This window comes from Pelodiscus sinensis, chromosome 6, assembly GCF_049634645.1.
Source record: "Pelodiscus sinensis isolate JC-2024 chromosome 6, ASM4963464v1, whole genome shotgun sequence".
In the NCBI taxonomy this organism is placed as follows: Eukaryota; Metazoa; Chordata; order Testudines; family Trionychidae; genus Pelodiscus; species Pelodiscus sinensis.
The window spans coordinates 56,448,178-56,463,964 of record NC_134716.1 but is presented as its reverse complement, the minus strand read 5'-3'; the positions used below and the strand labels follow the sequence as shown (position 1 = coordinate 56,463,964).

Below are 15,787 nucleotides of genomic sequence, written 5' to 3'. Positions count from 1 at the left end.
CTGTATCTTCATATATTTAGTCAATAACATTCCATTCTGTTCTATTGCAAAACATGCATCAGTCACTAACAACTCTGATTTTTGTTTTGTTTTCCTATTTACTGGGCAAAGCATGTGGGTATGTGTAATCTTTCTCACAAACATTACAGTGCTTGTGCAGCAAAAAACATTAGCTGCTCACAGAAGTTGGAAATCTGTTTTGGTGACTCATATTACAGCTTGTGCTTCTGATAATCCAGCTAGCTACCAACCAAAAATGAGATGCTTCATTGGCTCAATTAAAAAATGTAATGTAACTCTGGTTAAATTTCATTCTAACCTGTAGCTCAGGGTTTGGAGTCTCCTTCCTTGGGTGGTGAGTTTGCACATAGGTATGCAAAGAGCAGTGCAAAAAACCATACTCAAATCATTACAGCTAACATCAAGAAAGGACAAAAGTGTTGATGGAAAATAACTTTCCCTAGATATCTAGTTGTTGGATGAATTTTGTAAAATAAATGAAAATACTTAATCTTTATTCAATAAGGTCCATGTTGTGTAAAACCATGTAGAACATAATAAACACAACTATTTTTCAAGCCATAGAGGCAGACACAATCCATGCTATGTTTAGTCAAGCATCCACTATGCAAGAAATTTAATGTGAGTACAGTACCTAGGCTATGTCTAGACTACGGGGGTATCCCAGAAAAACTCCGCCGCATCCAGGGAATGTGTCTGCTCTTCCACATTTTTTTTTTTTGCGGAAGAGCAGACGTGCTCTTTCGAAAGCCATCTTCCTCCTCCCACGAGGAAGAAGGGATCTTCTGAAAAAGGAGGCTTTTCCAAAATTTGGCCCAGTGTAGACAGGCCAAATTTCAGAAAAGCGTCTTCCAAAAAAGCTATTGGAAAAATGTACGAAAATTGCACTCCACAATTTGCATACCTTTTTCCGATAGATCAATGTAGTGTAGACATAACCCTGGATGTCAGATATTCTGTGAGCAGACCATAAATGGCAGCAAGATCTATGGATTTTACAAGAAGTGTATTTATTTTTATACAGTACCATGTATGGGCATAATAGAGATTTATAAATGAACACATGTCAGGTTCCTGTCCTGAGAAATTAACAACAATCTGAGTTGTTATAAACAATCCAACAAAAAATGACTCCCTTAGGCTGTGTCTAGACTACATGGCTCCATCGATGGAGCCATGTAGATTAGACAGATAGGAAAAGGCAAATGAAGCTGCGATTTAAATGATCGCGGCTTCATTTAAATTTACATGGCTGCCACGCTGAGGCGACAAACAGCTGATCAGCTGTTTGTCGGCTCAGCGTGCTAGTCTGGAAGCTCCCCTGCCGACATCAAAGCCCTTTGTCGGCAGCCCCGTTATTCCCCATGGGATGAGGTTTACCGGGGCTGCCGACAAAGGGCTTTGATGTCGGTAGGGGAGCGTCCAGACTAGCGCGCTGAGTGGACAAACAGCTGATCAGCTGTTTGTCGTCTCAGCGCGGCAGCCATGTAAATTTAAATGAAGCCGCGATCATATAAATCGCGGCTTCATTTGCCTTTGCCAAAAAAAAACAAATCTACGTGGCTCTGTCGACAGAGCCATGTAGTTTAGATGTACCCTTATTTCCCTACTTTTCTCATGGTGACTCACTTATTAAAACTGACAGTACCTCATGCGTACAAAGTCAGTGTTACTCTGATCATATGCCCTAGAGCTGCATAATAATCCTTTTTCCTTATTAGTGATAAGGTGAGAATTTTTCCAGCACTTAGGAAGCAGGGCAGTATAACCCATATCTTGTACAGGCCTTTTATTTTCTGAATTATTAAAAATAAAGAAACCAACAAGTAACCTTAAAACAGCTATGGTATAAACAACTATGTGACTAGCAGAATGCCTTTCATGTTTCTTTGGTGTCTGTGTGTGTGTGCATAACAACAGTCTGAGTTGTTAAAAACAATCCAACAAAAGATATATCGATCTATTTGATAGTTTGTCTGTCAATCCATCTCTGTTCAAGATTTCCTACTAAATGGAAAGAGCTAGGATCACCAATATTGGTATGCAGCTTCTGCTTAACATAGCTTAAAGCAACGTAAATATTTGATTATTTCAGGAAAATGGGATATGCCTGGAATGGGATTGCTTCTCATGAAACCATACAGAGAAGAGACAATCACCAGGCAGGTGAAAGGGGCTGGCTGGAGGTACGCTTTCTCCCTACCCCCCCCCCCCCCCACCAGGACTGCCCTAGCCCTGAGCCTCCCACCCCCAAGTGCCCTTTAGGGAAGGGAGCCCCCCCCCCATTCACATGGGAAAATTACTGACGGTTCCTTTTCATCAGGTAGCCAGGGGAAAAGGCACAGTTTATTGTGTTTCTCATTCTGGCTGGGGATGCATGGGGAGGACAAACATGGACCTGCTCCAGCAAGGAGACATGCACCTTCATCTGGATATGCTTCCTTGAGGTGCAGCAGTGAGAAAGGGTTGGAGTAGGTCTCTGTCTCTGTCTCTGTCTCTGTCTCTCTCTCTCTCTCTGTCTGGGAAAGCCTGAATACTAAACTCTTCATCCCCAGCCCCTCCTCAGAGGAATGATTTAAATGAATAAAAACAAAAATTGAATTAAGGATCCAAGCAACCCTGAGTAAATCTTCTAGTCTCTCTCTCTCTCTCTTTCTCTCTCTCTCTAGATAGCTCTCTCTACAGATATAGATTATATGTATATAGGCTTCAAATTTATCCCATTGGGAGAAATAAACCCCAGAAAATAACATTTTCTGTGGCTTTAAACTTCTTGCCATTTGAACTGTGGATTGGGAATTTAGAAGGAAAATGCTTCACAATTTCAGAAGCAGTATTAAAGTTTTAATATCAATGTTTCTGCTGAGTCTCTCTGAAAATTGAACATCAACTGCACCAAGTAATATTTTGTGATGTACTATATTGCCTTTTACTTTAAAAGTCTTTTGAAGATGATACGATCCTACTAGCCAGTAAGCAAGCAGCTAACAGTTCTCCTCGGACACCCTACCACACATTGGTGTTTTGCTTACCTTGTCAAATTGGGGATTCAGTATTTATGCACAGGATAGAGGAACAGTCTAGTTTTACTGAATTCAGTGATTCTACAATAGCGAACGGATGGAATGATCAAGGAATCCCTTTCTTTCTTTTTTTAAATTGAACCCGTACCAAGCAACAGCTGCATTCAACCAAACCCCAAACTGCATGAATACAAACCATTCTTCCTTTCACATATACCAAATTGGAAGTATTATTCCCTTTTTTACTTGTGTTTCAGCTTTTATTTTAGTTGCATTTCTGGGGTTTTAGCTACATCTGAAGTGAGTAGTGCTTCTTATAGAGGGTCTGAGCATTCTGCTGTAATATTACCAAGTGAATTCACTTGACAGTTACAGTTTAGATATCTTTATTCTCTCAGTTCAATAAATTATTCTAAAATCTCCTTTGTCAAGTTGATCAAAAATCAATGATCATACAGTGCTAAATGTCATTGTTTTGAAATTTTTGAACTCAAATTGGGTGAACCATAATTGTTTTTTTTAATGGGAAGCTTTGAAATATTTCAATTTAAAAAGTCGATATCTTGATAGCAAACTGATCCAATCTGTGCACTGGAGTTAGCAGTCCCTCAGGGGAACTGTAGTTTGCAAACCTCATGCCTCATTCTCCTCTATAAGGTGGGCTCTCTGGCTGGATTATGTCTTCCATAATGTACGGTGGTTATTATCTGGTAACTACCATTGTTACCAGGGTGTTCTGAACTGAAAGCTCTTGATGTACTCTTCGCAGGGTAGTGTCAGGAAATAAATCAATGGAGACCCAGCATGTCTACCTGATAAATGATTGGTATGAACAATATAACTGAAGTGCTATCACTTAAAGCTTTTAATTTATTTATTCTCCAGAGCGCGCGCACGCATACACGCATGTGCACGCGCGCGCACACACACACACACAAAACAGATTAGAGCTTCCCAAATCTATAGTTACTCCAACATCTAAAGTGGTCTTTGAGTGGATCAACAACAGGTTTTTAGTGTTCCTTCATCTGCTGCTGGGATTTTCAGGTAAGTTTACTGAAGAATTCACTTGAAGAGTCCACCAGCCATATCCCTCCCCCCTTTTATGCTCAAAGTAATATGTCGTTTAAAAGTGTTAAAATCAAAGGGGAAGAAATTTAAATGATTTTAAGCTGTTAATTGTATAGCTGCATTTCTAAATCAAATATGTGAAACTTCCTGTTTTCCAAAGCTCCGTACTTCAGGAATTTTAAAAACAAACTGAAAAGGATGGCAGCAAGGTCATAGTCATTCAGCCACCTGCCACCTGGATTGCCTAGTTATGTGAAAGCTGCTAGAAAGGCCTTATAGCTGCTTTTGGCAATAAGCATGATGATTGATATTCCAGCCCCTTTCCTGTAACCTAGGCATTTTGCTGGGCTGACACAATCTCTCCTGACACAATGATGAATCATGGCAATTTGAACAGAGGGGAGACTTATGTGTATCAAGGAGAGATGTCCTGACAGGAGTTTGGCCCATAGAGGATAATGGAAGCATGAGGCCCCACGGCAGATACATTTTGGCTCAGGTCAATATTAATATGTATCAGTTCAACAAACCAGTGTCTTTCAATTTAATTTGATTCAGCACAAAGCAAAATATTTTACAGTTGTCCTAAGAGAAATTTGGAAAAGTTGGCTGAAAATTGAATTTTTCTTAAATTCAATTTTTGTGGAAGCTACATTTTTTTTATAACAAACATTTTAATAGAGTATTATTGACCAGCTCTAGCCATTTGGTTTTCATTGTTTTAGCTTATTATAGTCATTTTCCTTGCTTGCTTTGGTTGATGTCACAAGCTATGTACAAATGAAACTGGTTTTGTGTTGAGTTCTCAAATGTTTGCAACTTCATATGAGTCAACTTCCATATTTGATATGGGCTGGATTTTACAGTGAGTACTTTGGAACCCTTAACCATGTGGGTCTTGACTAGCATTTGGACTCTGCATCTTAATACTAAGATTTCTGTTACAAGATTTCAATGACCTTGGCATTTCTGTCTTCATTTGATTTTTCTTTTCCTTTACTCTATGCTATTTCACTTTTTTTTAATAAGTATACAGATACATTTAAAGTCTCTGAGTCCGTCATTAGTAAATTCTATCTTACCTTAGTCCAGCGAGGTGCAAAAGTAGTCAGCATTGGCTGAAATCTGATCTTATTGAAGTCGACGGAAGTTTTACCACCAACTTTATTAAAGCAGTGTTATGTTGAGCACTTTTGCGAATTTCACTCTAGCTATGTTGTTTTTATTTAGTAAGAATAAATTCCTACTTCTGATGTTTATGTAAAATTCTTTGAAAAATCTTAATTTTTTAAAGGTTTTAAAACTTTTTAAACATTTAAAAAAGTGTATGTTGAAGGTATCCTGGGACTTTCCAGCAGGCACGCACCTTACATAGCATTTCCAAAGTGGAACCTAAGGCATTTGAAATTTGCAGTTGAAAGATCAGCTTGTTTTCTGCATTTATCTCTCTGCATAAGCAGCTGAGTACTTTCACAATGCTTTTGTCTGCCTGTGGCTGGCTCTTGTGATGTTACTTCAATGATTGTTTGTCCAATATCCACCTTTATCTCCTGGAAGCATCCCACTGTCAGTAATACTTTCATTTTCAGGACGATGCTAAGGTATGGCTAGCTCTCACAGCTACATGTAAGCTTTGATGTCTGTTGCTGTAATACAAATAATTAATACCAATACAAGTATAAGCATCTGAGTGCTTATTTTTATCATCCTGATTCTTCCACTTTTAGTCATGAACTTTTAGTATCTTACTCCACGCGTAGTCCTACTGATATGAATCAGAGTCTATATGGTGCTGAGCGTGAGTGAGGATTGTAGTCCGGCTATATATCTACATATCACTTTTGACATCAACAGGTGGCTTGACATTCACAGCTGTTAAATACCTGTCTGTTTCCATGAGTCTGCAATGGTGCATATCAGTACAAATATTTGGATTTGCCCCTTTACTGTGGAAACAGAAGTTCAGTCAGGAATATTCAGCTCTTCTCAAGGGAGACTAGTGCATGCTCTTACTTTATTTTATGAGCAGCTTGTAGCTCCCAGGGAAAATGTTCAGGTGTCTACATATTCATCTCCACGGTAACTGAAAGAAAGAGGCTATAGAGAACATCTATGATAACCACACTAGCTTTCCCATTACTAAATTTAGCATGTGTACTTACTTGTTTGCCATTCACAGTGCCTCAGAAGCTCCAGCATACTTATTCCTCCTTGGGCTGTTTTTAATTATAATTACAACATTTAATAGTGAACAAACACCAAGTATTCAAATATGTTCTAAAAGTGTTGAGCTGGCAATTTTCAGGAACCTGTCACCATTACACAGCTCAATTTGAAAAAAAAAAAGTTCAAGAAAATACTTTGATTTTATTTTTACTGTTGTGGCAGCTGCATTTGGAGTAGCAAAGTTTAAAATTATGACAATGTGTGGCAAAAAGTAGTGGTGATAATTAACTCCAATTACTGCCTGACACTTATGTAGAGAAAATGTTAATATGAAACACAGGCTAGATTTTGGCCACAGATCTAAGTCTGAAGCTCTCGTTGCCCTTTCCTTTAGAATGGGGCAGCATGCTTCCTTTGGCACAACTCACAGGCTAATGCGGGTTAGGGAGGCCTACAGTCTTCCCTCCTCCCTATCCTTTATAGAGCCAACTTGTGTCCCCAGAGTAAATCATGGGGTTTTATGGCTAGAAGAGACCACTGGCTCCATCTGACATTCTGTATATCGCGAGGGCACTGAAAGCTCCCAGAACCCACCTATTAAGATCAACAATCAAAATTAGGTAAAGATATTACAGCAGCCAGAAGATTACATATGGAAGCAATATTCTCTGTTCTCTCCCAGATGCAGGGAATGTGATTATTTATTTTCCTTTCTAGGGATGTGCAACTAGGCAAAAGTCTTCTTGCATCTTACCTTATCTCTTCCAGCCGATTCTTGGCAAAAGGACAACTTAATCTATTAAATAGTAATTAACGTAATCAGTATTTCTTTTAACAAAATTAATCAGTGGGCTTTCTGAACTTCATAGACTCAACTTTATGGACACCGATTTCATTTTCCAAAGGCTGGGGAAATGGACCTCTTAATAAAAGCTTTCAGGTTATTCCCCCTTCTTCTTCTTCAGTTTTTGATTTTGTTACAATGTGGTATGAATGCAAATTTTGAAACCCTGAAAGTTTTGATGACATGAAATTGTCCTCTGGAAAGCTCTAGTTATAATAAATAATCAACAACACACATCTGCTCTTAGGTTTTATATAATGCTCCTTATCTTTAGATCTTGGCACTGAACAAATATCTTAGAAAGTCAAGCTTGATATTAAGAATGTTCTTATTCAATTATATAGTACCATGAAAATAAAATTAAAATTATTGGCACCTAGTAGATATTTTTACAATGGGATTAATATACTCAAGCCAACTGGATCTAGCTAGAATTCAGCTGTCTACTGATTGCAATCTATGGGAACCCACGCCAGAAGACTCTAAAATAATCAGTGATAGAAGTAACAAAGACATTTGTATCTGCATTTCAGTTTTACTAAGGTATTATCTGGCTCTTGTAGTATGGAAAAAAACAAAAACCCAGAAGCAATACGTTTATCAGAGGATGAACAGCCCAAGGACTGGATATGGTATTTGTGATTTTTATCAAAATGAATCTCTGCAAAAAATGACTTAATCTAATAAGTACTTCAGATGAAACTATTTCAGCATGACAAGATTTAAATTAATTTAATATAATTCCCCACCATCCAGATGTGAACATCATGCAAGTCTTTTGTTAATACTCAGTTCATTTAAAGAATCACCTGATAACAATATAAAAAGCTGCACAGTATTATCTGTCCATATTTATATTTTTAGTTTATTTATAAGACAAAATGAACAATCTACAATAAGTTTAGAGGGCTCCAAAGCAGAGATTGAATAGAGATGTATCACAATCCCCAAAATAAACATGCATATATTATTGGTAAGTGAGAGCAAGGGCAAAAACAACTCCTTCTGTTCCAAAGTGTCAAATGATGAACTGTAAGCTGGTGTGCAAGATGTCATCATTGGCTTGGTTTAGTTGGGGGAGAGGAGGAATGGAAAACAATAGCTTCTCACTAAAGCTAGATAAAATTTTATCAAGTGAAAAATGTTGATAAATCTATTCATAGAGGTTTTACATGTGGATTAAAAAGGAGGGAAGTTTTCTATGAAAATTTAACTTTGTTTCCAGTTTTTTACTCTAATTCATAAGCATCTTTTTAATCCATCTCTCTAGAACTGCAAGACGCACACAATCAGGACTGAAACAATGAAAAATCAAAATATAACTAATAGACTAGTAGCACCTTAAAGACTAACATAACTTGTAAATGGTATCATGAGCTTTCATGGGCACAACCCACTTCTTCAGATGACAGGATCATCTAATGGAATCACCGAGGAAAGATGGTGGCAGCAGAACAGGATTGCTTTCCATCAGGATGAATTACCTCATCCCATATGCCTCTTGCCCCCATCTCAATACCCCCCACTTCCCATTCAGCACTGGGGTTTGATGTGGAAGAGGACTATAGGAATTAGACATCAGCTGCATTCCAGCAGGGAATAACTAGCTAGGGTGACTTGGTTACTTGCTGGGCTCTTTTTCCTAACAAAGTATTGCAAACTGCCAGTTTAAAGCTCTGAAATGGACAACTATGATTGTGGTAATAGGCTATGGTTTCCTTTAAATGATTTAAGCCTCAGTTTTTTTCTTTTATTTTCATAATTTAAGCAAAACCAGACTATAGAGCATTCTCAGTGCAATTTGATAATGAAACACGGAATAAGGATGTAAAACAAGACTTCTTTGCAAATGACCAGATTTTCTAGCTGTCTCTCCAAAGTTTTGCATACAGATGTTTTTAAAAAAACAATCCAGCTTTGTGAAGCCACAGGATTTAGAAAAGAATGGATTGAGACTATAGTGAGAAATAAAGAAACTCTTACTTCCCTGAAAGTAGGACATAGTCTAATTTGCATAATTTAAAAAAGGTGGTCTTTACATAGAATCAGACTAAAGCTGTTGAAACCATGTATTTGTCATATGAGTCTGTATCTGTTCCTGATGTATCTGTTTATAGTTATACAAAACTTTGTCTTAGAGTAATTTTTAATGTAATATTTACCGTTATTTGTTTTCCAGTTATTAAATTTGATGTAGCATTCCTTGTGGATGTTTACTATCAATCCCACAAATAAAGCACAAGGAAATTTAGAAACAAAATTACAAACTAGTGATAGCAGATTACATTTTAAACTGGTGGGATTTAAGTGACCTGTGTTCTGGGATTGATTTGAGCTCATGCCTTTTATGCTAATGTGCCATATGCTTGGGATATGCTGCCCCTCTTCAGTATGTCCAGGGAAGCAGAATGTACTTTTTGGATTAGTAAATTCTCAGTGATGAGAAGACATATATAACCATTAATCATTTCCTTAATCCAGCTGTCATGCCTAACACACATTTGCATCCATAGTCATGTAATAGTAATGAAAAGAAAGTGATTATCTAAATACACCCGCTATGTGGCACACCCTAATCTTAAGTAATCTCTTTGATACCGTATTGCAGGGAAAGGTGAGGAACAGCTAGTTTGAGAGCTCTTTATTTGTGACCAGGGCCTCTCGGAATGTAGTATCCTGTTCCAGTATAGGTTGTAGGTTATTGATAATGTATTGGAGGGGTTTAAGTTGGGGTGCTATAGCTGATAAGTGGCGTTCTGTTGTTGGTTTTCTTGGGCCTATCTTGAAGTAAATGGTTTCTGGGTATTCGTCTAGCCCCGTGGTCACCAACAGGTCGATTGTGATCGACCAGTCGATCACGAGGCGTCCTGTCCGCCCCGCCCCCATTTCCTTCCCACCCCCGAGAAGCCGCACTACCTACCTCAAGTGAAAATGGAGGTAGCGTCGGCTTCCCAGGATGGACAGAAGTCCTGCAGCTTAGCGCCACTTCCAGCGATTCTGGAAGTGCGCTAGCTGCTCTGCCAGGTGTACTGCGGGAGGGAGTATCGGTTCCCTGCACCGCACAGGAGGGGTGAGTCAGTCCCAGGGCAGGCGGGTGCGGGGTTTCCCTGCACCGGGGGGGGGGGGGGGGGGGCGGGGAGGAGTCGGGCCTGGAGGAGGCACATGCTGGCTTCCCTCTGGAGGGGGGGGATCCTGGGAGGAGGCAGATGCATGGGATTCTCTGCTCCACTGGCACCCCGCTCCCCAACTCCCACTTACCAGCCACAGAACTCTGTCCCCACTCCTGTCCCCACTCCTCTGTCCCCAGCTACAGAACTCTTTCCCCACTCCCTGTCCCCAGCTACAGAACTCTTTCCCTATTCCCATCACCACTCCCCGAACTCTGTCCCCAGAAAATGTATAATTACAAATGCTTCATTTTAGATTTAAATAGCATGAATAAAAAACAGACCATTTATTTCATAACTATAAACACGTGATTTTAATTTTATATATTGCATAATTTAAAAATAAACTGTTTATCAGAGTGTGTAAGTAAGGGCTGGGGATAACAAGTGATGGACAAGAGGAGAATGGAGAGGGTGGGGCTTCAATGAAGGGGTGGGGCGATAGATCTTTGCCTGTTCTGAGATTTAAAAAGTGATCTTGGGTGTAAAAAGGTTGGAGACCACTGGTCTAGCCCTTTCAATTTGTTTTTTTTCCCTTGGTGGCTAATTGAATTTTACAAATGCTTGGTAGAGATCTTGACGTTTTTGGTCTGTCAGTGGGATTGGAGCAGATGTGGTTGTATCTAATGGCTTGACTATATATGATGAATCATATGGTGTGTCCTGGATGGAAGCTGGAGGCATGTAGGTAAGTGTAGCAGTCAGTGGGTTTTTTGTAGAGAGTGGTATTGATTTTGCCATCAGTGGTTTGTACTGTGGTATCCAGGAAATGGATCTCTCGTGTCAAATGGTCCACGCTGAGATTGATGGTGGGGTATAGGTTGTTTAAAATCTCTGTGGAATGCAGCCAGTGTTTTTTGCCCATGGGTCCAGATCATAAAGATGTCATTGATGTTGCGTAAGTAAAGGAGGAGTAATGGGGATGGAATTCGAGGATACGTTGTTCTAAGTCAGCCATAAAGATATTAGCTTACTGAGGGGTCACACGGGTACCCATGGTTGTGCCGCTGATCTGGAGGTATAAGTTGTCCCCAAATTGGAAACAATTGTGGGTGAGAACAAAGTTACATAGATAGTTACACAGATTAGCTGTGGTAACCTCTGGGATAGTGTTTCTAATCACTTGTAATCCATCTTCATGTGGAATATTGGTGTAGAGAGCTTCTACATTCATGGTGGCAAGGATGGTGTTATCAGGAAGGTTATTGATGTTTTGTAATTTTCTCAGGAAGTTGCTGACTCAGGAAGTCAGTGGTATCTCGGAGATAGCTGGGAGTGTTGGTAACATAGGGTTTGAGGAGGGAGTCTATATAACTGGATAATCCGGTAGTGAGTGTGCCTGAATTGATGGGACATTTGGGGTGTCCAGGTCTGTGGATTTTGGGAAGCAAATAGAATAATCCTGGTTGGGATTCAAAAGGTGTTTCTGTGTGAATTTGGTCCTGAGTAGAAGCAGGGAGTTCCTTAAGAAGACAGTGTAGTTTCTTTTGGTATTCTGAAGTGGGATCAGAAGAGAGCTCCTGTTCATAGTCTGACTTATTCATAATGACCACAGCACCCCCTTTGTCAGTTAGTTTGATTATAATGTCAGAGTTGTTTTTGAGACTCTGGATAGCATAGTGTTCAGCGCGGCTGAGATTGTGGGTCACTTGTTTGCACATAATGTCAGTCTGTGCATTGTTGCGGAAGTATTGAATATAGAAATCCAGATTGTAGTTACGACTGTCAGGGGGAGTCCACATAGCATTTTTTTTTCTTTTGATGTTGATAGGGGGGTTGGTCAGATTGATGTTCATTGGTAACTTGGAAGTATTCTTGTAGATGAGGTGATGAAAGAAAGGTTGAAGGTCACCACGAAATTAAACCCAGTTTGTGGGGGAGGTGGGGCAGAAAGAAAGACCCTGGGATAAGACTGACTCTTCTACTGGGTTGAGTTTGTAGCTAGAAAGGTTAGCAATATTATCTGGTGGGCTGAGGTAGTCGCTGTTGCAGTATCCTGTGGCGTAGAGTGGTTTAGAAAGTTTATTGTCTCTTCTTTTTTCTAGGGAGTAGAAGTTTGTATTGCAGATTTCTTGTCTGGTAGAATAAAAGTCCTGTAAGATGTTAAGTGTGGTTATTTGTCTAGAGATGAGAGTTTCAAGGTTAGAGAGGTCATTCTTGATACTCTTCTGTTTCTTGTATAGGATACTGATCAAGTGATTCCTGAGTATAGGTTTCAGAAACTGATTTGTTTTGGGAGAGGTGGCTGACTTCCAAATGTGTCACAGTGTGAAAATAGGGAGAATAAACCCAGTGGGTTTTGGTTTCTATGGTCTATATTGAACAAATCTTCTCAAATGTGTTTATCGAAATTGGCTTGTAACAATCTTATAGCGGTTTTACCTGGAAGATGGGTACCATATTCTAACATCCAAGAAACTTCCTCTCCTGAGTCCCTTGACACATTTGTGGAGCTAGCAGCTCCTGGGATCTGTCCTAGATCCTGATTTGATAGATAGCTTTCTTGATATCTGCAATGATAACAAGTGACAATACACCTCTCTTCTTCAGCTTCAAGAAGGATACTAAGTGGGGAGTGACACAGCCATATCACTGGAGGGTAATGGAATGCAGCAGCCTCTCTATACTTAGATTCCAGGGAGAGAGGATACTTCTAATTCCATAGATTAAGGCATGGACAGATAGTGCCATATAATCCATAGCACTGTAGCTGAGAATAGCTATGCGTTCTGGGGCTTTACATCCCTAGTATGCATTTACTGAAGAATCCCCAACAGATTCTATTTTGTATTACTGCTGGAAGGTTTTACTATCTAATTCATGGTCTGAGATAAACTACTAAATATTGCAATGAATTCTGAGCTATTTCTAAGATACAGAAATATATATTATATACATTGTATTGTATTGTAACTTTCGCTCTTACAGAAAAACAAGAATAATCCTTGCTATTTTCCATGTGTCAGACAACTAGTCTGTGTACTACACCCAATGTCTAAAATACAACATATCATCTGTTTCATCATGCATTCAGCTTCTGTAACTCCATTCTTTGCGATCCTTCACAAGAGAAGTGAGAACTCACAATAACTAACACACGGATTTATCAAAATCCTGGTGGATACAAAGTCTTTTCAATGATGATAACCTACTTATTGAATTCATGCAATGACTATTAGCAGCAGAATCAAAGTGGGTGAGGCAATATATTTTTCTGGAGCAACTTTGCTGGTGAAAGAGACAAGCATTTGAATTTACACAAAGCTGCTGTTTGGGTTTGACACAAGTCCTATAAAAGATATTACCTCACCTACTCTGTGTCTCTAATATCCAGGGTCCAATAAAGCTATCACAGCACTGCAAACAAGTTAGCAGAATCACTAATTCAGGAAACAGGCTCCTCCATTGTTGATATGGGAGAATTTAAACACTACTTGATGCTTTCTGCATTGAATTTTATTTCTAGAATCGCAGGAGATGGGAAAGGAGAATAAGGCTCTTTGTGCCACCTTCTTTCCTTAGCAGGTGATATCAGGAGCTTACTACTTAAGTGTCCTATAAACACTAACTCATTAAGTCTCACAATATCCCTGTGAAGTACATGAATGTTATAGGTCTAGTAGGTCTAGGAGGACACAGAGGCTACATCTACACTGCACATTTATTTTGGAATAGTTATTCTGAAATAGCATGTCCATACTGCAGAGAAGCCGCAAAATTAGTCCAAGGCAAGCTTCTCCAATGTAGATGTGCTATCTCGATTTAGAGCCCCAGGAGGAATAACTTAGAATGGCCCTGATGAGGGGCTATTTCAAAATAGCAGACGTGGAGCATCTACACACACCTTATTTTAAAATAAGTGTTGCTCTTTGTAGAATGAGGTTTACAGAGGTTGGAATAAACTGACTGTTACTTCAAAATTATTTTGAAATAACGGAAATTCTGTGTAGATGCTCACATAGTTATTTTGGAACAACGGCCGTTATTCTGAAATAACTTTGCTGTGTAAACACACCCAGAGAGTGGGTAAATGGCTTTTTCAAGATCAAAAGAGATGTATGTTAGTCCATGGATTAGGTCCCTCCAACAAAGTGGAATCCCCGGCAGTGAGGAAGCACGAGGAACAGAATTTACTCCACCAACTCTCTGTGCCTCAACATAAGGGAAGGGCAAAGGAGAGGGGAAGTGGGCCCAGCATTGCCATGCTCTATCGATCCCCTGTTTTATGTTACATTGGAGGCTGAACTGGTACATGATAACCTTGGGGTTTTAAAAGCACAGAAGCATAGTACCTTTTTGCCCCATACTCTTATATCCTACACTGTATGGAACTTGGTCAGTCCTGATTTTCAGGGCCAGTATTCTCAGTAAGAATGTAGTCAAAGTAAAACTAAAAAATAACACCTAGCAGATGATCTGTTAAGTAATCACATTAACAATGTCCCAAAATGGTAACAGTGAGCAGCAAATGTCTCAGATAAGATGCTAATTAGGTTTAATCAGGCAGTTAGTTAAACATCAATTCTGACATTGGTATTTGTTGAGGTTCAGTGTATCCGGTCACCTTTTACCTAAATGAAACAGTCATAGAAAATGTAACTCTTTTCTTGTTATAATCTTGGAATCAAGGTACAGTATTTCCAAGATTCAGAAGGGGACTTATGCTTCCTTTTCATGTGCAGTCCTCTGGCTTTATAATAACTCAGTGTTCAAATCAATGCAAAGTAGACTTTGTCTAGTGCACTGTCATATAATCAAATACATGACAATTTTCCCACCTTAATAATATATTCAGAAGAGATAATACAGCCACCAGAGACTTTTTTCCCCTAGCCACTTTCATGCTCCCAATAAATGAGTTATAATGGAAATATATTTGAATATATGTAGCATAACAAGGAAAGGCTCAAAAATGAAAAAAAAAATGGATTCATGAGAATCACTATTGAATCCTTTCAAAAGTCTCAACCTCAATAAAGACTTTTCAGACATATTAAAATATCCACACTCCCACATATCCATAACCTTACGGGATATGGAAATGTGTATATATAATCTGTTAACATTTAATAGAATCAGAAAACAAATGTAAAAAACCCCCCAGATCCTTACAGATTCATACGATCTTTCCTGTCAGTGAAAGAGCATGGTGTGTTCTCAAGTATTTTGTCTTGTTTTTGTACTATTATTATCATCATAACATTTGTATGTCTTACTCCAGATTGAATTTTCAGGGGCGTATCTACACTGCATCCGTGTAGCTTATTTCAAGTATATTTTGAATAAACCACTGTTCCGAAATGTCCCCTGTTTAAAAGATGTGGAATAGCTATTTTGTGATACCAGAAGTATTGCGAAATAGCACTGCTGTCTAGACCCCTCCCAGGTTGTGGGACTTCCCAAGGCAAAAATATTCTGTACAGTAATAGATTTTGCTGTTAGTAATTGGTTCCTGATTTTTATTGCCCGTTTTCTTTCAGTTTTAGCTAATTATT

The 15,787-nt window shown here is 39.0% G+C and overlaps 1 long non-coding RNA gene across 2 annotated transcripts in view; it reads left to right on the top strand.

Moving 5' to 3' along the window:
• Positions 1–15,787, top strand: part of LOC142829875 (uncharacterized) — a 183,331-nt gene that overhangs the window by 140,485 nt on the left and 27,059 nt on the right. The window lies entirely within an intron of this gene.